Source organism: Bufo bufo, chromosome 2 (assembly GCF_905171765.1).
Source record: "Bufo bufo chromosome 2, aBufBuf1.1, whole genome shotgun sequence".
Lineage (NCBI taxonomy): Eukaryota > Metazoa > Chordata > Amphibia > Anura > Bufonidae > Bufo > Bufo bufo.
In genome coordinates, this window is record NC_053390.1 from 154040896 (window position 1) to 154068253 (window position 27358).

The following is a 27358-nucleotide window of genomic DNA, read 5'->3' on the forward strand; positions in this document are numbered from 1 at the left end:
AGGTATTCCGTGAGGGGCATATTGAGTCCATGAAAGATTGAAATTTTTGTCCCAAGTTAGCGGAACGGGAGACTTTGTGAGAAAAAAATTAAAAATATCAATTTCCGCTAACTTGTGCCAAAAAAAATTTTTTTCTATGAACTCGCCATGCCCCTCATTGAATACCTTGGGGTGTCTTCTTTCCAAAATGGGGTCACATGTGGGGTATTTATACTGCCCTGGCATTCTAGGGGCCCCAAAGTGTGAGAAGAAGTCTGGTATCCAAATGTCTAAAAATGCCCTCCTAAAAGGAATTTGGGCACCTTTGCGCATCTAGGCTGCAAAAAAGTGTCACACATCTGGTATCGCCGTACTCAGGAGAAGTTGGGGAATGTGTTTTGGGGTGTCATTTTACATATACCCATGCTGGGTGAGAGAAATATCTTGGTCAAATGCCAACTTTGTATAAAAAAATGGGAAAAGTTGTCTTTTGCCAAGATATTTCTCTCACCCAGCATGGGTATATGTAAAATGACACCCCAAAACACATTCCCCAACTTCTCCTGAATACGGCGATACCACATGTGTGACACTTTTTTGCAGCCTAGGTGGGCAAAGGGGCCCACATTCCAAAGAGCACCTTTAGGATTTCACAGATCATTTACCTACTTACCACACATTAGGGCCCCTGGAAAATGCCAGGGCAGTATAACTACCCAACAAGTGACCCCATTTTGGAAAGAAGACACCCCAAGGTATTCCGTGAGGGGCATGGCGAGTTCCTGGAATTTTTTATTTTTTGTCACAAGTTAGTGGAAAATGCTGCTTTTTTTTTTTTTTTTTTTTCATACAAAGTCTCATATTCCACTAACTTGTGACAAAAAATAAAAACTTCCATGAACTCACTATGCCCATCAGCGAATACCTTGGGGTCTCTTCTTTCCAAAATGGGGTCACTTGTGGGGTAGTTATACTGCCCTGGCATTCTAGGGGCCCAAATGTGTGGTAAGGAGTTTGAAATCAAATTCTGTAAAAAATGACCTGTGAAATCCGAAAGGTGCTCTTTGGAATATGGGCCCCTTTGCCCACCTAGGCTGCAAAAACGTGTCACACATCTGGTATCCCCGTACTCAGGAGAAGGTGGGGAATGTGTTTTGGGGTGTCATTTTACATATACCCATGCTGGGTGAGAGAAATATCTTGGCAAAAGACAACTTTTCCCATTTTTTTATACAAAGTTGGCATTTGACCAAGATATTTATCTCACCCAGCATGGGTATATGTAAAAAGACACCCCAAAACACATTCCCCAACTTCTCCTGAATACGGAGATACCAGATGTGTGACACGTTTTTGCAGCCTAGGTGGGCAAAGGGGCCCATATTCCAAAGAGCACCTTTCGGATTTCACTGGTCATTTTTTGCAGAATTTGATTTCAAATTCCTTACCACACATTCGGGCCCCTAGAATGCCAGGGCAGTATAACTACCCCACAAGTGACCCCATTTTGGAAAGAAGAGACCCCAAGGTATTCGCTGATGGGCATAGTGAGTTCATGGAAGTTTTTATTTTTTGTCACAAGTTAGTGGAATATGAGACTTTGTATGAAAAAAAAAAAAAAAAAAAAAATCATCATTTTCCACTAACTTGTGACAAAAAATAAAAAATTCTAGGAACTTGCCATGCCCCTCACGGAATACCTTGGGGTGTCTTCTTTCCAAAATGGGGTCACTTGTGGGGTAGTTATACTGCCCTGGCATTCTAGGGGCCCGAATGTGTGGTAAGGAGTTTGAAATCAAATTCTGTAAAAAATGACCTGTGAAATCCGAAAGGTGCTCTTTCGAATATGGGCCCCTTTGCCCACCTAGGCTGCAAAAAAGTGTCACACATCTGGTATTGCCGTACTCAGGAGAAGGTGGGGAATGTGTTTTGGGGTGTCATTTTACATATACCCATGCTGGGTGAGAGAAATATCTTGGCAAAAGACAACTTTTCCCATTTTTTTATACAAAGTTGGCATTTGACCAAGATATTTATCTCACCCAGCATGGGTATATGTAAAAAGACACCCCAAAACACATTCCCCAACTTCTCCTGAATACAGAGATACCAGATGTGTGACACGTTTTTGCAGCCTAGGTGGGCAAAGGGGCCCATATTCCAAAGAGCACCTTTCGGATTTCACTGGTCATTTTTTGCAGAATTTGATTTCAAATTCCTTACCACACATTCGGGCCCCTAGAATGCCAGGGCAGTATAACTACCCCACAAGTGACCCCATTTTGGAAAGAAGAGACCCCAAGGTATTCGCTGATGGGCATAGTGAGTTCATGGAAGTTTTTATTTTTTGTCACAAGTTAGTGGAATATGAGACTTTGTATGAAAAAAAAAAAAAAAAAAAAAAATCATCATTTTCCACTAACTTGTGACAAAAAATAAAAAGTTCTATGAACTCACTATGCCCATCAGCGAATACCTTAGGGTGTGTACTTTCCGAAATGGGGTCATTTGTGGGGTGTTTGTACTGTCTGGCCATTGTAGAACCTCAGGAAACGTGACAGGTGCTCAGAAAGTCAGAGCTGCTTCAAAAAGCGGAAATTCACATTTTTGTACCATAGTTTGTAAACGCTATAACTTTTACCCAAACCATTTTTTTTTTACCCAAACATTTTTTTTTTATCAAAGACATGTAGAACTATAAATTTAGAGCAAAATTTCTATATGGATCTCGTTTTTTTTTGCAAAATTTTACAACTGAAAGTGAAAAATGTCATTTTTTTGCAAAAAAATCGTTAAATTTCGATTAATAACAAAAAAAGTAAAAATGTCAGCAGCAATGAAATACCACCAAATGAAAGCTCTATTAGTGAGAAGAAAAGGAGGTAAAATTCATTTGGGTGGTAAGTTGCATGACCGAGCAATAAACGGTGAAAGTAGTGTAGTGCCGATTTGTAAAAAAGGGCCTGGTCTTTAGGGGGGTATAAACCTGTGGTCCTTAAGTGGTTAAAGATTGGGGGAGCTGAGGTTGGTAGAAGAAACTTTAGAAAGTTGAGCATATTAGAAAAAAAAAAAAAGTTTAGGAACCTTCCTTATAATATCCATTGCTGCTAGGCTTTGACATTACACCTAAAGAGGTTTGAGCTCCTAATTTCAATAATGAACTGTCCCTTTCATTTACCAAATGTGTTTATAATTTACTGAATAATCAGGAACATCAGGTTTGTTTCATCCTATCTCCTTTTCTAGTTTCAACCATGTTACCTCCTGCTACTTGTGTAAATCAACAATGATAGCTTTTGATCTCCAGCAGCGATAATAGTTTTGTGGGTCATGAGTGGTAATCTTCAGAGAACATGATATTAATGATATAAAATTAAGTATATTTCTAAACTGCTGTTGAACATGATAAAATATATTTTAAAGAGGTTTTCTGAGATTCCACATTGTGGGTTTATCTTATATTTGGAAAGAGTAATCAATTCATGACAGCTAGAAGTTTAACAAATAGTATACACAGCAATTATTGCAATGAGGGACATGGTGCTCGGTGGTGCCGACTCATTGTTATCATATTTTTACCTCTCTCATTCATGAACTATTTCTTATATTGTACCTCAATGCTGATGCACAATATTCTAGATTACTATGTAATTCAAGCCACTAGGCCAGTAGAGTTAAAACTCTACCAAGAGATCAACAGGATGCTCCAAAGGATCCTCTCTGGTTTTGTGTATGGTTTAGTATTTTACCTGGACTACGGATGAGAACAGCTTTTAGTTCCAATAAAATAAAAAAGGAAAATCAACTAATGATCTCAGATACTGAAAATTAAGTGCCAACCTCCTTTGGATCCTCAATATCCCATACTGAGGACTTTGGTGACTCAATATTCACATACAATTTTATATTTTCAAAACAATACATACTAAAGTTGCATATTTTTACTTGATACTTTATATATAACTGCTTCAAGATACAGACCGTTTTTAACTTTCTTACAGCACCTAATTTTGGAAATCTGACATGTGTCACTTATGTGGTTATAACTTATAAGCTTTTACTTATTAAAGTAATTTTGTGATTGTTCTTTTCATGACACATAATACGCTTCATGTTAGTGGTCTTTATTTATAAAAAAAATATTTACATTTACAGAGAATTTGGAACAATTAGTAATTTTCGAAATTTGAATTGATCTGTTTTTAAGACAGATAGTGATATCTCATAAAATAGTTAATAATTAACACTCACCATATGTCTACTTTATATTGGCATCATGAAGTACAAATATTAACACACATGCTTAACTAGGTATGTTAAATAACCTAGTTGTGTTAAGCCAACAACTTCAATTGCTTTTCAATGGCTATTGTTTTGGAACATCATGATTAGTGTTGATACCGAATATTCCAATCACAAATTTTTATCGTGAATATCGGCACTTTGAGAATTTGTGAACATGTAGAATATAGTGCTATATATTCGTAATCGCGAATATTCTAGATTTTTTTCATCAGTAACCTCCCTTCTTGCTTGTGGGCCAATGATAAGGCTGCAAGGCTTTGTCAGAGCTTAGAAACATCCCTAGCAACCAATAGGAAAGTTCCCTACACCTTTATTATATAAGAAACTCCCCAGAAGCCATTTTCTGCTGTTTTTATGCAGTTCTGAGAGAGAGAGAGAGAGAGAGAGAGAGAGAGCAGTGACAATGATGTGCTCTGTGCTTTTATCTGGATCCTATTCCTTGAGCAGGCACCTCGGCTAACTGCACGGGGGGGTCAATTCAGACCTGAGGTTTGCTGCGCCTTTAGCAGTTCCTGATCCCCGCGGTCCCTGACCGTGGGGATCAGAAACTTTATATGCCTAAAATAAAGTGTTTTCACCCCCCCTGCACCCCTGAATGATTTTATGGCCCGCCTCCTCTTGAATAATCATTGGTGGCCAGTGGTTATACCAGAGTGTCAGCACATTGCTGACACTCTGGTATAAATGGCTGATATCTGTGATGCGATGTCAGCCGTTTAACCCTTTCCATACCGCGGTCCGTACGGACCGCGGTATGGAATAGTAGAGGTTAACAGTCGAGAGCTCCCTCCCTCTCCCATCGGTGGGCTGCTGTGCCTTTGCAGCCCCCAGACAGGATGGGGTCACAGAGGTAGGGAGCCCCCCTCCTTACCCTTCCTCGTCTGCGCAGTTGTGGCCACAACTGAGCAGACGGGGAAGGTTCCCATGGCAACAGGACGCCTTCTCGGGCATCCTGCTGTCCATGGTGCTGAACAGATCTGTGCTAAAGGCATAGATCTGTTCAGACAAAGTGTAAGTAAAATACAGTACAGTAGACTATATAGTGTACTGTACTGTATTATACAGACATCAGACCCACTGGATCTTCAAGAACCAAATTGGTCTGGGTCAAAAAAAAGTAAAAAAAAGTGAAAAAAAAAGTAAAAATCTAAAAACACATTTATCACTGATTAAAAATGAAAAAAATAACATTCCCTACACATGTTTGATATCACCGCGTCCGTAATGACCTGATCTATAAAACGGTCATGTTACTTTACCTGAACGGTGAACGCCATAAAAATAAAAAATAAAAAACTATGATGAAATTGAAATTTTGCCCACCTTACTTCCCAAAAAAGGTAATAAAAGTGATCAAAAAAGTCACATGTATGCCAAAATAGTACAAATCAAACCGTCATCTCATCCCGCAAAAATCATACCCTACCCAAGATAATCGCCTAAAAACTGAAAAAACTATGGCTCTTAGACTATGGAAACACTAAAACATGATTTTTTCTGTTTCAAAAATGAAATCATTGTGTAAAACTTACATAAATAAAAAAAAAGTATACATATTAGGTATCGCTGCGTCCGTATCGACCGGCTCTATAAAAATATCACATGACCTAACCCCACAGGTGACCACCGTAAAAAAATTTAATTGGTGTAAAAAAAGCCATTTTTTGTCATCTTACGTCACAAAAAGTGTAATAGCAAGCGATCAAAAAGTCATATGCACCCCAAAATAGTGCCAATCAAACCGTCATCTCATCCCACAAAAAATGAGACCCTACTTAAGATAATCGCACCAAAAACGGAAAAAACTATGGCTCTTAGATTATGGAGACACTAAAACATTTTTTTTGTTTCAAAAATGAAACCATTGTGTAAAACTTACATAAATAAAAAATTGTATACATATTAGGAATCGCCGCGTCCGTAACAACCTGCTCTATAAAATGACCACATGATCTAACCTGTCAGATGAAGGTTGTAAATAACAACAAAAAAAAAACGTGACAAAAAAGCTATTTCTTGTTACCTTGCCGCACAAAAAGTGTAATATAGAGCAGCGAAAAAATTATATGTACCCTAAACTAGTACCAACAAAACTGCCACCCTATCCCGTAGTTTCTAAAATGGGGTCACTTTTTTGGAGTTTCTACTCTAGGGGTGCATCAGGGGGGCTTCAAATAGGACATAGTGTCAAAAAAACCAGTCCAGCAAAATCTGCCTTCCAAAAACCGTATGGCATTCCTTTCATTCTGCGCCCTGCCATGTGCTCGTACAGCAGTTTACGACCACATATGGGGTGTTTCTTTAAACTACAGAATCAGGGCCATAAATAATGAGTTTTGTTTGGCTGTTAACCCTTGCTTTGTAACTGGAAAAAAAATATTAAAATGGAAAATCTGCCAAAAAAGTGAAATTTTGAAATTGTATCTCTATTTTCCATAAAATCCTGTGCAACACCTAAAGGTTAACAAAGTTTGTAAAATCAGTTTTGAATACCTTGAGGGTGTAGTTTCTTAGATGGGGTTCCTTTTATGGAGTTTCTCACCAGGGGGGCTTCAAATGGGACATGGTGTCAAAAAACCAGTCCAGCAAAATCTGGCTTCCAAAAACCATACGGCGCACCTTTCCCTCTACGCCCTACTGTGTGCCCGTACAGTAGTTTACTGCAACATATGGGGTGTTTCTGCAAACTACAGAATCGGGGCAATAAATGTAGAGTTTTGTTTGGCTGTTAACCCTTGCGTTACTGGAAAAAATGGATTAAAATGGAATATTTGCCAAAAAAATCTAAATTCTGAAATTTTAGCACAATTTTCCATTAACTCTTGTGGAACACCTAAAGGGTTAACATCGTTTGTAAAATCAGTTTTGAATACCTTGAGGGGTGTAGTTTCTAGAATGGGGTCATTTTTGGGTGGTTTCTATTATGTGAGCCTCACAAAGTGACTTCCGACCTGAACTGGTCCCTAAAAAGAGGGTTTTTGAAAATTTCTGAAAAATTTCAAGATTTGCTTCTAAACTTCTAAGCCTTGTAACATCCCCCAAAAATAAAATATCATTCCCAAATTGATCCAAACATGAAGTAGACATATGGGGAATGTAAAGTAATAACTATTTTTGTAGGTATTACTATGTATTATAGAAGTAGAGAAATTGAAACTTGGAAATTTTTTACAAATTTTTGGTAAATTTGGTATTTTTTTATAAATAAAAATTATTATTTTTTTTACTTCATTTTACCAGTGTCATGAAGTACAATATGTGACGAAAAAACGATCTCAGAATGGCCTGGCTAAGTCAAAGTGTTTTAAAGTTATCACCACTTAAAGTGACACTGGTCAGATTTGCAAAAAATGGCCTGGTCATTATGGTGAAATAAGGCTGTGTCCCTATGGAGTTAAGGACTAATTCAGTTTTGACATAACTTTCAGGGCTTACATAATAGAAACTAACTATAAAGCACTCCAATTTAAAACTACACCCCTCCAATTATTCAAAACAGATTTTAGAAACTTAGTTGCACTTTTAAAAGGAGTTGTATCTCTCCAGCAAATAACATTTATCACGTAGATAAAGTTATTCCAAGTCACTTACTAATGTATCGTTATTATCCATATTGCTTCCTTTGCTGGCTTGATTTCTTTCTCCATCACATTAAACACTGCTTATTTATGACAACCCTGCAATCCAGAAGTGGTGTCTGTGCTTACACACTATAACTTTATTATGCCCTTCTTAACGCTACCCATTGTCAAAAACAAATGAGTAAGGAGAGATTGAGTAGATATTGGCCAGGACTTATGTTTGCTAAAGAGAAAATGCCTAATTTGTAAATAGCAATAAAATAAAGTGTTAGGTAAAGAAAATCGGGATTTCAATTCTTCAAAAGAAAATAGGGTGCCACCATGATATAACTGGGCAACAGACTTAGCCCCTCTCTCCGCCCATACCTGGATTCTATAGCATTTGGGATATGGTAATGGAGCGCTAGCATAAGAATGTTATTAACAGACAACCCCAGTATATATATATGATGAATATTGTAGGGTGGACAATGCTCCTCTGGATTTCTGGGTAAAACATATGCACATTTTCATCATCTGCCGGTGTCAGATAGGGTTAGGAAAGCTACTTTGAATATCTTTTTCAGAAACCCAGAGGGGCATCACCAAGCCTACAATACTGTGCATCCATATTTGACTTACCCTGGGCTCTCCATAATGAGAAACAGTACTCCTTAGACGATCCATATATATTGTTAAGAAACACACATTTGTGTACTAGAAAAATAGCTAAACCACTCTGACAGCTGCAACTAGTTCTTTCTGGGGAGAAAAAAGCCCTTAACCAGAGAAAAGCTAATGAGAATAACATTTCTAGTTGCAACACCTTAGGGTGAAGTTCTAGGTGAGTACTATTTCTATTATGGAGACCAGTTGATATACATGACAACTACTGTAGGCTAGACAATGCTCCTCTGAATAGGTATATATGCAATATATGCAAATTTTCATTTTTAACATCTGGCGGCATCATATATGGTTAGGAAAGCTACTTTGAATATATTTTTCAAAAAACCCAGAGGGGCATCACTGAGCCTACAATACTGTGCACATGTACTTGGCATACTAGGGTCTCTCTCTCACTCTCGACTGCATGACACAGAAAGGTTTTTCAGTCAACTCTTGTTTCTCTGTGTAGTCCCTCATACAAAGGCGCGTGAGGCGAAACAGAGGTGGAGCAAGGGGAGGGGGAGGGGGGCGGGGAGTAAGTATGTATCAACAACTATAGAGAGCTGATGTCGGGCATCACGCTACTTGCTGATCCTTTAGATATATATATAAAAAAATGGACCCAATTTGTTTTTGAAAAAAGAAAAAGGATATAATTTCTTTTAAGTTCCTATGGGATAAGGCATTACTGTAGTGGTTAAAAATTTGGCCGTATTTACATTGCTTATGTTAAAATTTGGCCGTATTTACATTGCTTATGGATAGATCAGTCTAGTATTAATGATTATTGGGAAAGAGACTGGGCATGGAGTGGTATAAAGCATGGTGGTATTATTGAAAGTAAAAATATATATAATAGGATACCGATAAACAAAAGTGTGTATATATATATATATACATATAAAAATAAACATATATAGTATATAAAAATACAAAAGCATATGTATATAAAATAAAAAATTAAAAAATAAAAATAAAAAAAATAAATAAAAAGGGGAATATAAAAAAATACATATATATGATAATATACATCCTATATCCAAAATGAATGGATGAAATGTAATAAATAGTACAGGGGGTGGTGTAAAGCATGGTGGTTACATTGATTAAAGATAAAAAGAATTTTTATATATAAAATACGTACATCTTAATAGATAAATAAATAAATTATATTATATATATACATGTATGTATGCACCTATATACACGAGCCCATACACACATATACATCAGCACATACATGAAATTTTGCCATGATTTATATAAGAATATATATAAAAATCCTACTGTAAATAAAATTTCATATATTGGTAGATAAAAATGGAGGAGGGGGAAAAGGGTTGGTGGCTGATTTTTTTCAAAAGAATAGGGGGGGGCAATATCAGGAGATTAACCTGATTCGAATCCAAGGGAAATGGCTACTGATACAATGTTGTAGTTATTTCATGAGGCTGTATCAATTGTTCATTATAGACACAGTTTCACAAATGTAGCTAGCAGAGATTTTTTGGGCATACTGTAGGACTGCAGATGTTTGTTACATGGGGGTCGTATTTGGGATATAAAACTGAGGCCACATAAAGATAGTATTTGGGATATAAAACTGAGGCCGCCCTATGCCCCGGTCAACTCCAAACATTCAGAGAGATATATAGATATAATAACCTAAATTTTAGAGTATTCGGCTGTATGGGCCCCTTGCATAAAAAATCTTTTAATATTCAAGATGGAATACCAAATGGCGGGATGTTAGAAGTTTTTCATGGATGTCCTTTGAAAAAGTTTATACTAGAGGATGGTCTCATTTATTTCATTCAGCCCTTGGGGCGCAAGGGTATCCAATTGGTACATCCAGTAGACTTCTCTTCGCTGTAATGTACTGAACCGATTGTATGGGTTTTCTGGTATATAATCAATTGGTGTGATTTTGATAGGATGTTCTTCTTTCTCTGATGTGGAGGCACAATGTCTGGAGAGGCTATGTTTTTGATAGTGTTTTCGGATGTTGTGCCTATGTTGGTTAAGCCTGCAGTGTAACTCCTGGGTGGTGCGGCCTACATATTGAAGCCCGCAGCTGCACTCAATCAAATAAATTACATAGCTAGACTGGCATGTAAGATGATGTTTTATCATGAATGTGGTCCCATTTTTATTAGACGAAAAATGTGTGCATTTGTTTGTTATAGTTTTACAGCATAGGCACCGACTCTTTCCACATTTGTAGCTGCCTAGTTTTTTGGGTGGTAACGGTGGGCCAGCCGAACTAGCTTTTTTATGTTGTTTCGGCTTGCTAGGGGCAAGGAGGTTCTTAACCGTCGGGGCTCTCCTGTAAATCATTCTAGGCCTAGGGGGCAGATGTTTTGCAAGGTATGGATCCTGTAGTAGGATATACCAGTATTTTGAGAAAATTGTGCGTATATTATTATTTGATGTATTGAATTGTGTGACAAAGTTTGTATTCATTTCTGTGTGTGTCCCTTGTCTGTTTGTTGGCTGTAGACAGTTTTCTTGTGTGTCAGTGATGGTTCTGCTGTAGGCATTTTTTATAAGTTTCCTTGGGTAGCCTTTCTCGATAAAACGTTTTTTAAGGATTTTTGCCTGATTTTTAAAAACACTATCAAGGGTACAGTTTCGCCGGATACGTTTGTATTGGCTATATGGAATGTTTTCTAACCATTTTTTATTGTGAAAACTTGAAAAATTGATATAACTGTTTGTGTCAATGGATTTGAAGTATGTTTGGGTGGCCAGTTGATTGTTTTTGGTGGAGATGACGATATCTAGAAATTCGATCTTGTCATGGTCTTACCTTCTTGCTGCTCTCCTTCGTTTGACATGTGCTGGCGGCCATCTTGGTTTCTGGGTTTTTTTGTAGCCTTCCACCCTGCGGCTCCTCCTTCCCACTGGGAGGAGCTGGATGCCTAGCTCATATATATAGGAGGTCTGTGGCTTCAGTTCCTTGCTTGGTCCTCTTGTGTTCACATGCTTCTAAGACTGCTGCTGCTTCTGGCTCCTGATCCTGGCTTCGTCTGACTACCCTGCTGGTTCCTGATCCTGGCTTCGTCTGACTACCATGATGGTTCCTGATCCTGGCTTTGTTTGACTACCCTTCTGGTTTCTTGACCTCTGGCTTCGCAAAGACTCTGCTCGGTTTCACCATCCGTTTGGACTTTTGCTTTACAGCTTTATTTTCAATAAAGCCTTCTTGTTTTCACTTATCTCTTGTTGTACGTCTGGTTCATGGTTCCGTGACATTAGGACCAAGCCATGAATTCTGACGGTACAGGGCCATCCTCGCTACGCACGCTGGTTGCCAGACTTGATCAGCAGGATCACCTGTTGGGTCGGTTCGCTGTGGCGTTGCAAACCCTGCTTGAACGCACGGCTCATTTTGCTCCCGTTGCCGATGGGTCGGTTGTCGCTCCTGGGCTCGCTCCTACTGCCGCTCCGGTTGTTGCGCCAGAGTCTACCCCGACACCTGTTGTTGCGCCTGCGGTGTTTTGGGGTATGACCGGTTCTGCCCCTCTTCCACAGCGCTTTGGGGGAGAACCAACTCAGTGCCGAGGTTTCCTTAACCAGGTGGGCATTTATTTCGAGTTGCTGCCACATGCCTTTCCTACTGAGAGATCAAAGGTGGGCTTCTTGATCTCGCTGCTCTCGGACAAGGCCTTGGCCTGGGCCAGCCCTTTATGGGAGAACAACAATCCGGTGGTTGCCGAGTTTTCCGGTTTTGTTGCTTCTCTTCGGAAGGTATTCAATGTGCCGGCTCGTGCTGCCTCTGCTGCGAAGCTCCTTATGTCCATCAGACAGGGTTCACGATCCGTAGCTGAATACGCCATTGAGTTTCGTACCCTGGCAGCAGAGGTGGGCTGGAATAATGAGGCTCTGGTCGCTGCTTTCTCTCATGGTCTCTCGGATGCCTTGAAGGATGAGGTTGCAGCTAAGGACCTACCAGTTGAGCTCGAGTCTCTTATTTCTTTCCTGATTTTGATTGACACCAGACTCAGGGAGAGACCTTCCTTTAAGGAGAACCTGCGGAGGTCTTCTAACAGATTGGTGCCTACGTTTGCTGTCCCACCCGTGCCTCCCTCTCCTCCCACGCCTCCTGGGGATGACTTGTCTGGGGGTGAACCCATGCAGCTGGGGTTTGCTCGCCTGTCCGAGGGGGAGAGGGTACTCCGGAGACGCGAGGGCCGATGCATGTACTGTGGTCTCGGTGGGCATTTTCGGTTGGCATGTCCGAACCGTCCGGGAAACGCTCGCACCTGAGATCCTGTCGGGGGCAGATCTTGGGTGGAGTCTCCTCGTCCCCGGTTTCCCGTGTTGACAAACCACTGATCACTGTTGTCCTCTCCTGGGTCGGGGGCTCGGTGACGACCCAGGCGTTGGTGGACTCTGCTGCTGGTGGTTTGTTCATTGATAGTGTGTTCGCTGCCGCCAATTCCATTCCTCTGCAGGCTCGAGGTTCCCCACTGGCTCTTGAGGCGATAGACGGCAGACCCCTTCTGCCACCACACGTGACTCATGAGACCCTTTCAGTGGGGATAGCCATTGGTGCCGTTCACAGAGAGTCGGTCTGCCTCCAGGTTATTTCGTCTCCACACTACTCGGTAGTCTTGGGGTACCCCTGGCTCCAGAAGCATAATCCGACTTTCGATTGGAGATCGGTCGAGATCCTCTCGTGGTCACCTCAGTGTGGGGCTAGTTGCATCCATGGGTCTGTCAAGTTGCTGTGTACTTCCTCGGACTCTCTGTTGCCTCCTGAATACGAGGAGTACCGGGATGTATTCGATAAGGTGCGCGCGGTTGCCCTACCTCCGCACCGCCCATACGATTGTGCCATAGAGTTACAATCTGGTGCCGTTCCTCCTCGTGGCAAAGTCTATCCACTGTCGGTAGCGGAGAATGAGGCCATGGAGGAGTACGTGAGAGAGGCGCTTTCACGCGGACACATTCGCAAATGTTCGTCCCCGGCAGGGGCTGGATTTTTCTTTGTGAAAAAGAAGGGAGGTGAGTTGAGGCCTTGCATCGATTACAGGGGTCTCAATCGCATCACGATCAAGAACGCTTACCCGATACCCTTGATTTCCGAGCTGTTCGATCGCCTTAAAGGGGCCACGGTCTTTACCAAACTCGACCTGAGGGCGGCATATAACCTGGTAAGGATCAAGGCGGGCGATGAGTGGAAGACCGCGTTTAACACCAGGACCGGTCATTATGAATCCTTGGTTATGCCCTTTGGGTTGTGCAATGCGCCCGCAGTCTTTCAGGAATTCATCAACGATGTTTTCCGTGACCTGTTGCAGCAGTGTGTGGTGGTCTATTTGGATGACATCTTGGTATATTCTGAATCCATGGAGGCCCACATTCTGGATGTCAGACGAGTGTTGCAACGGTTACGAGAGAACAAGCTGTTCGGTAAGCTTGAGAAATGCGAATTTCACCGATCCCAGGTAACCTTCTTAGGTTACATCATTTCCGCTGAGGGGTTCTCCATGGATCCTGAGAAGGTTTCGGCTGTCTTACAGTGGCCCCAGCCCAGTGGTCTTCGTTCCCTGCAGCGCTTTTTGGGCTTCGCCAATTATTATCGGAAGTTCATCAGGGACTTTTCCATGCTGGCCAAGCCTCTCACGGATCTGACCAGGAAGGGCAGTAATTCCCAGGTCTGGCCGCTCGAGGCCATCCGAGCTTTTGAGGCCCTAAAGTCCGCCTTTGTGTCGGCTCCGATTCTGTCGCATCCCAACCCTGGGTTGCCCTTTGTCCTCGAGGTGGACGCGTCTTAGACGGGAGTAGGCGCCCTTCTGTCTCAGCGTAGAACACCAGAGGGTCCTCTGCTTCCTTGTGGGTTTTACTCCCGGAAACTGTCTTCCGCGGAGTGCAACTATCAGATTGGTGACAGGGAGTTATTGGCCATCGTGCAGGCCCTTAAAGAATGGAGGCACTTGCTCGAGGGTTCGGTGGTTCCGGTTCTCATCCTGACGGACCACAAGAATCTGACCTACCTTTCTGAGGCCAAGAGATTGACACCACGTCAGGCCAGATGGGCTCTGTTCTTGTCACGTTTTAATTACGTGGTCTCCTACCTACCCGGCATCCTACGCGGATGCCTTATCACAGCAGTACTCCGAGCTGTCCAGGGAGGAGTCGATTCCGACTTCGGTCATACCTCCGAATCAGATCCTGGCCGCCATTCGCACCAGCCTGACCTCTCCCCTGGGTGAGCAGATTTTGGCGGCTCAATCTGGTGCTCCCTCTGGGAGACCCAACGGCAGATGTTTTGTGCCTGAGGAGTTGCGCACTCGGTTGTTGCGAACCTACCATAACTCCAAGACCGCGGGGCATCCTGGAAAGAATCAGCTGTCCTGGGCTGTTTCACGTCTGTTCTGGTGGCCTTCCCTACGTTCCGACATCGCCGCATATGTAGCGGCATGCTCCGTTTGTGCCCAGAGTAAGTCCCCTCGGCACCTTCCGTTGGGCCTTCTGCAACCCATAGCCACCGGGGAGCGCCCATGGTCACACCTGGGGATGGATTTCATTGTGGACCTCCCTGCATCCCGAGGCCATACGGTCATTCTCATGATTGTGGATCGGTTTTCCAAAATGTGCCACTGTGTTCCTCTCAAGAAGTTACCCTCTGCACAAGAGTTGGCCACGATTTTTGCCAGGGAGGTCTTCTGGTTGCACGGTTTGCCCAAGGAGATTGTGTCGGATCGGGGGAGTCAGTTTGTGTCCAGGTTCTGGCGCGCCTTTTGCTCCCAGTTGGGGATTCATCTCTCCTTCTCCTCGGACTACCACCCTCAGTCCAATGGGGCCGCAGAACGATCCAATCAGGCCTTGGAGCAATTCCTTCGTTGCTATGTCTCCGATCACCAAGACAATTGGGTTGACCTCCTGCCTTGGGCTGAGTTTGCCAGGAACACGGCGGTGAACTCTTCCTCTGGGACGTCTCCCTTCATGGCCAATTATGGGTTCCAACCTGCCGTGTTACCGGAGGTATTCTCTCCCCAGGATATTCCGGCTGTGGAGGATCACCTTTCCGTCCTACGTGCTTCTTGGGTACAGATCCAGAAGTCCCTTGAGGTCTCTGCACAGCGCCAGAGACTCCAGGCTGATCGCAGACGAGCGCCTGCTCCTTCCTACCAGGTCGGAGACCGTGTATGGTTGTCCACCCGCAACCTCAACCTTCGAGTGCCCACTCCCAAGCTGGCGCCTCGCTTTGTTGGTCCCTTCCGAGTGCTTCGCAGGGTAAACCCGGTAGCCTATGCCCTTGCGCTTCCTCCTGGCATGCGGATCTCCAACGTGTTTCATGTCTCCCTGTTGAAGCCACTGGTGTGTAATCGTTTCACTTCCTCGGTTCCTCGGCCTCGTCCGGTCCAAGTGGGCAATCGTGAGGAATATGAGGTGAGCAATATCCTGGACTCACGCCTGGTCCGCGGTCGGTTGCAGTTTTTGGTCCATTGGCGTGGTTATGGTCCAGAGGAGCGTTCCTGGGTTCCCTCCGCAGATGTCCATGCTCCTGCCTTGCTCCGAGCCTTCCACGCACGCTTCCCTCAGAAACCGTTTTTTGCTCCGCGGAGGAGGGGCCCTTGAGGGGGAGGTACTGTCATGGTCTTACCTTCTTGCTGCTCTCCTTCGTTTGACATGTGCTGGCGGCCATCTTGGTTTCTGGGTTTCTTGTAGCCTTCCACCCTGCGGCTCCTCCTTCCCACTGGGAGGAGCTGGATGCCTAGCTCATATATATAGGAGGTCTGTGGCTTCAGTTCCTTGCTTGGTCCTCTTGTGTTCACATGCTTCTAAGACTGCTGCTGCTTCTGGCTCCTGATCCTGGCTTCGTCTGACTACCCTGCTGGTTCCTGATCCTGGCTTCGTCTGACTACCCTGCTGGTTCCTGATCCTGGCTTCGTCTGACTACCCTTCTGGTTCCTGACCTCTGGCTTCGCAAAGACTCTGCTCGGTTTCACCATCCGTTTGGACTTTTGCTTTACAGCTTTATTTTCAATAAAGCCTTCTTGTTTTCACTTATCTCTTGTTGTACGTCTGGTTCATGGTTCCGTGACATTAGGACCAAGCCATGAATTCTGACGGTACAGGGCCATCCTCGCTACCCACGCTGGTTGCCAGACTTGATCAGCAGGATCACCTGTTGGGTCGGTTCGCTGTGGCGTTGCAAACCCTGCTTGAACGCACGGCTCATTTTGCTCCCGTTGCCGATGGGTCGGTTGTCGCTCCTGGGCTCGCTCCTACTGCCGCTCCGGTTGTTGCGCCAGAGTCTACCCCGACACCTGTTGTTGCGCCTGCGGTGTTTCGGGGTATGACCGGTTCTGCCCCTCTTCCACAGCGCTTTGGGGGAGAACCAACTCAGTGCCGAGGTTTCCTTAACCAGGTGGGCATTTATTTCGAGTTGCTGCCACATGCCTTTCCTACTGAGAGATCAAAGGTGGGCTTCTTGATCTCGTTGCTCTCGGACAAGGCCTTGGCCTGGGCCAGCCCTTTATGGGAGAACAACAATCCGGTGGTTGCCGAGTTTTCCGGTTTTGTTGCTTCTCTTCGGAAGGTATTCGATGTGCCGGCTCGTGCTGCCTCTGCTGCGAAGCTCCTTATGTCCATCAGACAGGGTTCACGATCCGTAGCTGAATACGCCATTGAGTTTCGTACCCTGGCAGCAGAGGTGGGCTGGAATAATGAGGCTCTGGTCGCTGCTTTCTCTCATGGTCTCTCGGATGCCTTGAAGGATGAGGTTGCAGCTAAGGACCTACCAGTTGAGCTCGAGTCTCTTATTTCTTTCCTGATTTTGATTGACACCAGACTCAGGGAGAGACCTTCCTTTAAGGAGAACCTGCGGAGGTCTTCTAACAGATTGGTGCCTACGTTTGCTGTCCCACCCGTGCCTCCCTCTCCTCCCACGCCTCCTGGGGATGACTTGTCTGGGGGTGAACCCATGCAGCTGGGGTTTGCTCGCCTGTCCGAGGGGGAGAGGGTACTCCGGAGACGCGAGGGCCGATGCATGTACTGTGGTCTCGGTGGGCATTTTCGGTTGGCATGTCCGAACCGTCCGGGAAACGCTCGCACCTGAGATCCTGTCGGGGGCAGATCTTGGGTGGAGTCTCCTCGTCCCCGGTTTCCCGTGTTGACAAACCACTGATCACTGTTGTCCTCTCCTGGGTCGGGGGCTCGGTGACGACCCAGGCGTTGGTGGACTCTGCTGCTGGTGGTTTGTTCATTGATAGTGTGTTCGCTGCCGCCAATTCCATTCCTCTGCAGGCTCGAGGTTCCCCACTGGCTCTTGAGGCGATAGACGGCAGACCCCTTCTGCCACCACACGTGACTCATGAGACCCTTCCAGTGGGGATAGCCATTGGTGCCGTTCACAGAGAGTCGGTCTGCCTCCAGGTTATTTCGTCTCCACACTACTCGGTAGTCTTGGGGTACCCCTGGCTCCAGAAGCATAATCCGACTTTCGATTGGAGATCGGTCGAGATCCTCTCGTGGTCACCTCAGTGTGGGGCTAGTTGCATCCATGGGTCTGTCAAGTTGCTGTGTACTTCCTCGGACTCTCTGTTGCCTCCTGAATACGAGGAGTACCGGGATGTATTCGATAAGGTGCGCGCGGTTGCCCTACCTCCGCACCGCCCATACGATTGTGCCATAGAGTTACAATCTGGTGCCGTTCCTCCTCGTGGCAAAGTCTATCCACTGTCAGTAGCGGAGAATGAGGCCATGGAGGAGTACGTGAGAGAGGCGCTTTCACGCGGACACATTCGCAAATCTTCGTCCCCGGCAGGGGCTGGATTTTTCTTTGTGAAAAAGAAGGGCGGTGAGTTGAGGCCTTGCATCGATTACAGGGGTCTCAATCGCATCACGATCAAGAACGCTTACCCGATACCCTTGATTTCCGAGCTGTTCGATCGCCTTAAAGGGGCCACGGTCTTTACCAAACTCGACCTGAGGGCGGCATATAACCTGGTAAGGATCAAGGCGGGCGATGAGTGGAAGACCGCGTTTAACACCAGGACCGGTCATTATGAATCCTTGGTTATGCCCTTTGGGTTGTGCAATGCGCCCGCAGTCTTTCAGGAATTCATCAACGATGTTTTCCGTGACCTGTTGCAGCAGTGTGTGGTGGTCTATTTGGATGACATCTTGGTATATTCTGAATCCATGGAGGCCCACATTCTGGATGTCAGACGAGTGTTGCAACGGTTACGAGAGAACAAGCTGTTCGGTAAGCTTGAGAAATGCGAATTTCACCGATCCCAGGTAACCTTCTTAGGTTACATCATTTCCGCTGAGGGGTTCTCCATGGATCCTGAGAAGGTTTCGGCTGTCTTACAGTGGCCCCAGCCCAGTGGTCTTCGTTCCCTGCAGCGCTTTTTGGGCTTCGCCAATTATTATCGGAAGTTCATCAGGGACTTTTCCATGCTGGCCAAGCCTCTCACGGATCTGACCAGGAAGGGCAGTAATTCCCAGGTCTGGCCGCTCGAGGCCATCCGAGCTTTTGAGGCCCTAAAGTCCGCCTTTGTGTCGGCTCCGATTCTGTCGCATCCCAACCCTGGGTTGCCCTTTGTCCTCGAGGTGGACGCGTCTTAGACGGGAGTAGGCGCCCTTCTGTCTCAGCATAGAACACCAGAGGGTCCTCTGCTTCCTTGTGGGTTTTACTCCCGGAAACTGTCTTCCGCGGAGTGCAACTATCAGATTGGTGACAGGGAGTTATTGGCCATCGTGCAGGCCCTTAAAGAATGGAGGCACTTGCTCGAGGGTTCGGTGGTTCCGGTTCTCATCCTGACGGACCACAAGAATCTGACCTACCTTTCTGAGGCCAAGAGATTGACACCACGTCAGGCCAGATGGGCTCTGTTCTTGTCACGTTTTAATTACGTGGTCTCCTACCTACCCGGCATCCTACGCGGATGCCTTATCACGGCAGTACTCCGAGCTGTCCAGGGAGGAGTCGATTCCGACTTCGGTCATACCTCCGAATCAGATCCTGGCCGCCATTCGCACCAGCCTGACCTCTCCCCTGGGTGAGCAGATTTTGGCGGCTCAATCTGGTGCTGCCTCTGGGAGACCCAACGGCAGATGTTTTGTGCCTGAGGAGTTGCGCACTCGGTTGTTGCGAACCTACCATAACTCCAAGACCGCGGGGCATCCTGGAAAGAATCAGCTGTCCTGGGCTGTTTCACGTCTGTTCTGGTGGCCTTCCCTACGTTCCGACATCGCCGCATATGTAGCGGCATGCTCCGTTTGTGCCCAGAGTAAGTCCCCTCGGCACCTTCCGTTGGGCCTTCTGCAACCCATAGCCACCGGGGAGCGCCCATGGTCACACCTGGGGATGGATTTCATTGTGGACCTCCCTGCATCCCGAGGCCATATGGTCATTCTCATGATTGTGGATCGGTTTTCCAAAATGTGCCACTGTGTTCCTCTCAAGAAGTTACCCTCTGCACAAGAGTTGGCCACGATTTTTGCCAGGGAGGTCTTCTGGTTGCACGGTTTGCCCAAGGAGATTGTGTCGGATCGGGGGAGTCAGTTTGTGTCCAGGTTCTGGCGCGCCTTTTGCTCCCAGTTGGGGATTCATCTCTCCTTCTCTTCGGACTACCACCCTCAGTCCAATGGGGCCGCAGAACGATCCAATCAGGCCTTGGAGCAATTCCTTCGTTGCTATGTCTCCGATCACCAAGACAATTGGGTTGACCTCCTGCCTTGGGCTGAGTTTGCCAGGAACACGGCGGTGAACTCTTCCTCTGGGACGTCTCCCTTCATGGCCAATTATGGGTTCCAACCTGCCGTGTTACCGGAGGTATTCTCTCCCCAGGATATTCCGGCTGTGGAGGATCACCTTTCCGTCCTACGTGCTTCTTGGGTACAGATCCAGAAGTCCCTTGAGGTCTCTGCACAGCGCCAGAGACTCCAGGCTGATCGCAGACGAGCGCCTGCTCCTTCCTACCAGGTCGGAGACCGTGTATGGTTGTCCACCCGCAACCTCAACCTTCGAGTGCCCACTCCCAAGCTGGCGCCTTGCTTTGTTGGTCCCTTCCGAGTGCTTCGCAGGGTAAACCCGGTAGCCTATGCCCTTGCCCTTCCTCCTGGCATGCGGATCTCCAACGTGTTTCATGTCTCCCTGTTGAAGCCACTGGTGTGTAATCGTTTCACTTCCTCGGTTCCTCGGCCTCGTTCGGTCCAAGTGGGCAATCGTGAGGAATATGAGGTGAGCAATATCCTGGACTCACGCCTGGTCCGCGGTCGGTTGCAGTTTTTGGTCCATTGGCGTGGTTATGGTCCAGAGGAGCGTTCCTGGGTTCCCTCCGCAGATGTCCATGCTCCTGCCTTGCTCCGAGCCTTCCACGCACGCTTCCCTCAGAAACCGTTTTTTGCTCCGCGGAGGAGGGGCCCTTGAGGGGGAGGTACTGTCATGGTCTTACCTTCTTGCTGCTCTCCTTCGTTTGACATGTGCTGGCGGCCATCTTGGTTTCTGGGTTTCTTGTAGCCTTCCACCCTGCGGCTCCTCCTTCCCACTGGGAGGAGCTGGATGCCTAGCTCATATATATAGGAGGTCTGTGGCTTCAGTTCCTTGCTTGGTCCTCTTGTGTTCACATGCTTCTAAGACTGCTGCTGCTTCTGGCTCCTGATCCTGGCTTCGTCTGACTACCCTGCTGGTTCCTGATCCTGGCTTCGTCTGACTACCCTGCTGGTTCCTGATCCTGGCTTCGTCTGACTACCCTTCTGGTTCCTGACCTCTGGCTTCGCAAAGACTCTGCTCGGTTTCACCATCCGTTTGGACTTTTGCTTTACAGCTTTATTTTCAATAAAGCCTTCTTGTTTTCACTTATCTCTTGTTGTACGTCTGGTTCATGGTTCCGTGACATTAGGACCAAGCCATAAATTCTGACGGTACAGGGCCATCCTCGCTACCCACGCTGGTTGCCAGACTTGATCAGCAGGATCACCTGTTGGGTCGGTTCGCTGTGGCGTTGCAAACCCTGCTTGAACGCACGGCTCATTTTGCTCCCGTTGCCGATGGGTCGGTTGTCGCTCCTGGGCTCGCTCCTACTGCCGCTCCGGTTGTTGCGCCAGAGTCTACCCCGACACCTGTTGTTGCGCCTGCGGTGTTTCGGGGTATGACCGGTTCTGCCCCTCTTCCACAGCGCTTTGGGGGAGAACCAACTCAGTGCCGAGGTTTCCTTAACCAGGTGGGCATTTATTTCGAGTTGCTGCCACATGCCTTTCCTACTGAGAGATCAAAGGTGGGCTTCTTGATCTCGCTGCTCTCGGACAAGGCCTTGGCCTGGGCCAGCCCTTTATGGGAGAACAACAATCCGGTGGTTGCCGAGTTTTCCGGTTTTGTTGCTTCTCTTCGGAAGGTATTCGATGTGCCGGCTCGTGCTGCCTCTGCTGCGAAGCTCCTTATGTCCATCAGACAGGGTTCACGATCCGTAGCTGAATACGCCATTGAGTTTCGTACCCTGGCAGCAGAGGTGGGCTGGAATAATGAGGCTCTGGTCGCTGCTTTCTCTCATGGTCTCTCGGATGCCTTGAAGGATGAGGTTGCAGCTAAGGACCTACCAGTTGAGCTCGAGTCTCTTATTTCTTTCCTGATTTTGATTGACACCAGACTCAGGGAGAGACCTTCCTTTAAGGAGAACCTGCGGAGGTCTTCTAACAGATTGGTGCCTACGTTTGCTGTCCCACCCGTGCCTCCCTCTCCTCCCACGCCTCCTGGGGATGACTTGTCTGGGGGTGAACCCATGCAGCTGGGGTTTGCTCGCCTGTCCGAGGGGGAGAGGGTACTCCGGAGACGCGAGGGCCGATGCATGTACTGTGGTCTCGGTGGGCATTTTCGGTTGGCATGTCCGAACCGTCCGGGAAACGCTCGCACCTGAGATCCTGTCGGGGGCAGATCTTGGGTGGAGTCTCCTCGTCCCCGGTTTCCCGTGTTGACAAACCACTGATCACTGTTGTCCTCTCCTGGGTCGGGGGCTCGGTGACGACCCAGGCGTTGGTGGACTCTGCTGCTGGTGGTTTGTTCATTGATAGTGTGTTCGCTGCCGCCAATTCCATTCCTCTGCAGGCTCGAGGTTCCCCACTGGCTCTTGAGTCGATAGACGGCAGACCCCTTCTGCCACCACACGTGACTCATGAGACCCTTCCAGTGGGGATAGCCATTGGTGCCGTTCACAGAGAGTCGGTCTGCCTCCAGGTTATTTCGTCTCCACACTACTCGGTAGTCTTGGGGTACCCCTGGCTCCAGAAGCATAATCCGACTTTCGATTGGAGATCGGTCGAGATCCTCTCGTGGTCACCTCAGTGTGGGGCTAGTTGCATCCATGGGTCTGTCAAGTTGCTGTGTACTTCCTCGGACTCTCTGTTGCCTCCTGAATACGAGGAGTACCGGGATGTTTTCGATAAGGTGCGCGCGGTTGCCCTACCTCCGCACCGCCCATACGATTGTGCCATAGAGTTACAATCTGGTGCCGTTCCTCCTCGTGGCAAAGTCTATCCACTGTCGGTAGCGGAGAATGAGGCCATGGAGGAGTACGTGAGAGAGGCGCTTTCACGCGGACACATTCGCAAATCTTCGTCCCCGGCAGGGGCTGGATTTTTCTTTGTGAAAAAGAAGGGCGGTGAGTTGAGGCCTTGCATCGATTACAGGGGTCTCAATCGCATCACGATCAAGAACGCTTACCCGATACCCTTGATTTCCGAGCTGTTCGATCGCCTTAAAGGGGCCACGGTCTTTACCAAACTCGACCTGAGGGCGGCATATAACCTGGTAAGGATCAAGGCGGGCGATGAGTGGAAGACCGCGTTTAACACCAGGACCGGTCATTATGAATCCTTGGTTATGCCCTTTGGGTTGTGCAATGCGCCTGCAGTCTTTCAGGAATTCATCAACGATGTTTTCCGTGACCTGTTGCAGCAGTGTGTGGTGGTCTATTTGGATGACATCTTGGTATATTTTGAATCCATGGAGGCCCACATTCTGGATGTCAGACGAGTGTTGCAACGGTTACGAGAGAACAAGCTGTTCGGTAAGCTTGAGAAATGCGAATTTCACCGATCCCAGGTAACCTTCTTAGGTTACATCATTTCCGCTGAGGGGTTCTCCATGGATCCTGAGAAGGTTTCGGCTGTCTTACAGTGGCCCCAGCCCAGTGGTCTTCGTTCCCTGCAGCGCTTTTTGGGCTTCGCCAATTATTATCGGAAGTTCATCAGAGACTTTTCCATGCTGGCCAAGCCTCTCACGGATCTGACCAGGAAGGGCAGTAATTCCCAGGTCTGGCCGCTCGAGGCCATCCGAGCTTTTGAGGCCCTAAAGTCCGCCTTTGTGTCGGCTCCGATTCTGTCGCATCCCAACCCTGGGTTGCCCTTTGTCCTCGAGGTGGACGCGTCTTAGACGGGAGTAGGCGCCCTTCTGTCTCAGCGTAGAACACCAGAGGGTCCTCTGCTTCCTTGTGGGTTTTACTCCCGGAAACTGTCTTCCGCGGAGTGCAACTATCAGATTGGTGACAGGGAGTTATTGGCCATCGTGCAGGCCCTTAAAGAATGGAGGCACTTGCTCGAGGGTTCGGTGGTTCCGGTTCTCATCCTGACGGACCACAAGAATCTGACCTACCTTTCTGAGGCCAAGAGATTGACACCACGTCAGGCCAGATGGGCTCTGTTCTTGTCACGTTTTAATTACGTGGTCTCCTACCTACCCGGCATCCTACGCGGATGCCTTATCACGGCAGTACTCCGAGCTGTCCAGGGAGGAGTCGATTCCGACTTCGGTCATACCTCCGAATCAGATCCTGGCCGCCATTCGCACCAGCCTGACCTCTCCCCTGGGTGAGCAGATTTTGGCGGCTCAATCTGGTGCTCCCTCTGGGAGACCCAACGGCAGATGTTTTGTGCCTGAGGAGTTGCGCACTCGGTTGTTGCGAACCTACCATAACTCCAAGACCGCGGGGCATCCTGGAAAGAATCAGCTGTCCTGGGCTGTTTCACGTCTGTTCTGGTGGCCTTCCCTACGTTCCGACATCGCCGCATATGTAGCGGCATGCTCCGTTTGTGCCCAGAGTAAGTCCCCTCGGCACCTTCCGTTGGGCCTTCTGCAACCCATAGCCACCGGGGAGCGCCCATGGTCACACCTGGGGATGGATTTCATTGTGGACCTCCCTGCATCCCGAGGCCATACGGTCATTCTCATGATTGTGGATCGGTTTTCCAAAATGTGCCACTGTGTTCCTCTCAAGAAGTTACCCTCTGCACAAGAGTTGGCCACGATTTTTGCCAGGGAGGTCTTCCGGTTGCACGGTTTGCCCAAGGAGATTGTGTCGGATCGGGGGAGTCAGTTTGTGTCCAGGTTCTGGCGCGCCTTTTGCTCCCAGTTGGGGATTCATCTCTCCTTCTCCTCGGACTACCACCCTCAGTCCAATGGGGCCGCAGAACGATCCAATCAGGCCTTGGAGCAATTCCTTCGTTGCTATGTCTCCGATCACCAAGACAATTGGGTTGACCTCCTGCCTTGGGCTGAGTTTGCCAGGAACACGGCGGTGAACTCTTCCTCTGGGACGTCTCCCTTCATGGCCAATTATGGGTTCCAACCTGCCGTGTTACCGGAGGTATTCTCTCCCCAGGATATTCCGGCTGTGGAGGATCACCTTTCCGTCCTACGTGCTTCTTGGGTACAGATCCAGAAGTCCCTTGAGGTCTCTGCACAGCGCCAGAGACTCCAGGCTGATCGCAGACGAGCGCCTGCTCCTTCCTACCAGGTCGGAGACCGTGTATGGTTGTCCACCCGCAACCTCAACCTTCGAGTGCCCACTCCCAAGCTGGCGCCTCGCTTTGTTGGTCCCTTCAGAGTGCTTCGCAGGGTAAACCCGGTAGCCTATGCCCTTGCGCTTCCTCCTGGCATGCGGATCTCCAACGTGTTTCATGTCTCCCTGTTGAAGCCACTGGTGTGTAATCGTTTCACTTCCTCGGTTCCTCGGCCTCGTCCGGTCCAAGTGGGCAATCGTGAGGAATATGAGGTGAGCAATATCCTGGACTCACGCCTGGTCCGCGGTCGGTTGCAGTTTTTGGTCCATTGGCGTGGTTATGGTCCAGAGGAGCGTTCCTGGGTTCCCTCCGCAGATATCCATGCTCCTGCCTTGCTCCGAGCCTTCCACGCATGCTTCCCTCAGAAACCGTTTTTTGCTCCGCGGAGGAGGGGCCCTTGAGGGGGAGGTACTGTCATGGTCTTACCTTCTTGCTGCTCTCCTTCGTTTGACATGTGCTGGCGGCCATCTTGGTTTCTGGGTTTCTTGTAGCCTTCCACCCTGCGGCTCCTCCTTCCCACTGGGAGGAGCTGGATGCCTAGCTCATATATATAGGAGGTCTGTGGCTTCAGTTCCTTGCTTGGTCCTCTTGTGTTCACATGCTTCTAAGACTGCTGCTGCTTCTGGCTCCTGATCCTGGCTTCGTCTGACTACCCTGCTGGTTCCTGATCCTGGCTTCGTCTGACTACCCTTCTGGTTCCTGACCTCTGGCTTCGCAAAGACTCTGCTCGGTTTCACCATCCGTTTGGACTTTTGCTTTACAGCTTTATTTTCAATAAAGCCTTCTTGTTTTCACTTATCTCTTGTTGTACGTCTGGTTCATGGTTCCGTGACAGATCTCACTTTTGCTGTATTTCGGGGTGAATTTGATTCCCCAACCTGTATTGCTAATATTGTTACAGAACTGTAAAGCGGTATTTTCGTCGCCGTCCCATATGATAAAGATATCATCAATGAACCTTTTGTAATACACAAGTTGTTGGATCCGGGGTGTGGTGTTTTGGATGTGTAGCCTTTCAAATTCCCCCATAAAAAGATTTGCGAAAGATGGCGCCACTTTCGTCCCCATAGCGGTACCCCTGCGTTGATGGTATGTCACGCTATTATAAATGAAAAAATTGTTCTCCAAAATGAGGCGGAGACTGTCTATAAGAAAGGTTACTTGGGGTGGTTTGAGGGTGGGATCTCCCTCTAAAACGGTTTTTATACACTGTATGCCCAAATTGTGTTGAATATTGGAATAGAGGGCTGTGACGTCCATGGTAAATAGTGCGTATGAGTCTTTCCAGGTGATGTCTTTTAGTTCCCGAATTAACTGACTAGAATCGTGAAGATAACTGGGTAATGTGCGCACATATGGTTGCAAAAAAAGATCTAGATAGTGTGAGAGATTGCTCGTGGCGCATTTTGTGTTTGACACAATGGGTCTGCCAGGCGGGTGTGTTCCATTCTTATGTATCTTGGGGAGGTGATAAAAATAGGGGGTGCAGGGGGCTCTTGGCATTATAAAGTTTTTTTCTTTTTTGTTTATATAATTTCTATCATGGGCATCCTTTATTATTTTTATGAGATCTTTATTTATACCTGGAAAGGGATTTTCTGACACTTTTTCGTAGTAAACCGTATCATTGAGGATATTTAGTGCCTCCTTTTCATAGTCCGCAAAATCCTGGATAACTATCCCACCCCCTTTATCTGCTGCGCGGATAATTATATTTTCATTTTCACTGAGTTTTTTCAAAGCATTTTTTTCTGATTTACTAAGATTTTCTTTTCTATTTGGCATGATTGGTATAGTAATCATTGTTTTGATATCAGAAGATATAAGGTCAAAAAAAGTGGGGATGTGGTGTCCCTGACTATGGAGGGGAAAAAAATTGGACTTTGGTCTAACGTCTTGGTGTGTAAATGAGGATAATTCCGTCTCTATTGGTTGGTCTATTTTTTCCTTGGGGGGAAATTTAATGTGTTCAACCTCAAAATGCCTTTTGATTGTAAGATTTCGCCTAAATTTTTGTATATCTAAAAACAACTCAAAGGGATTGACAG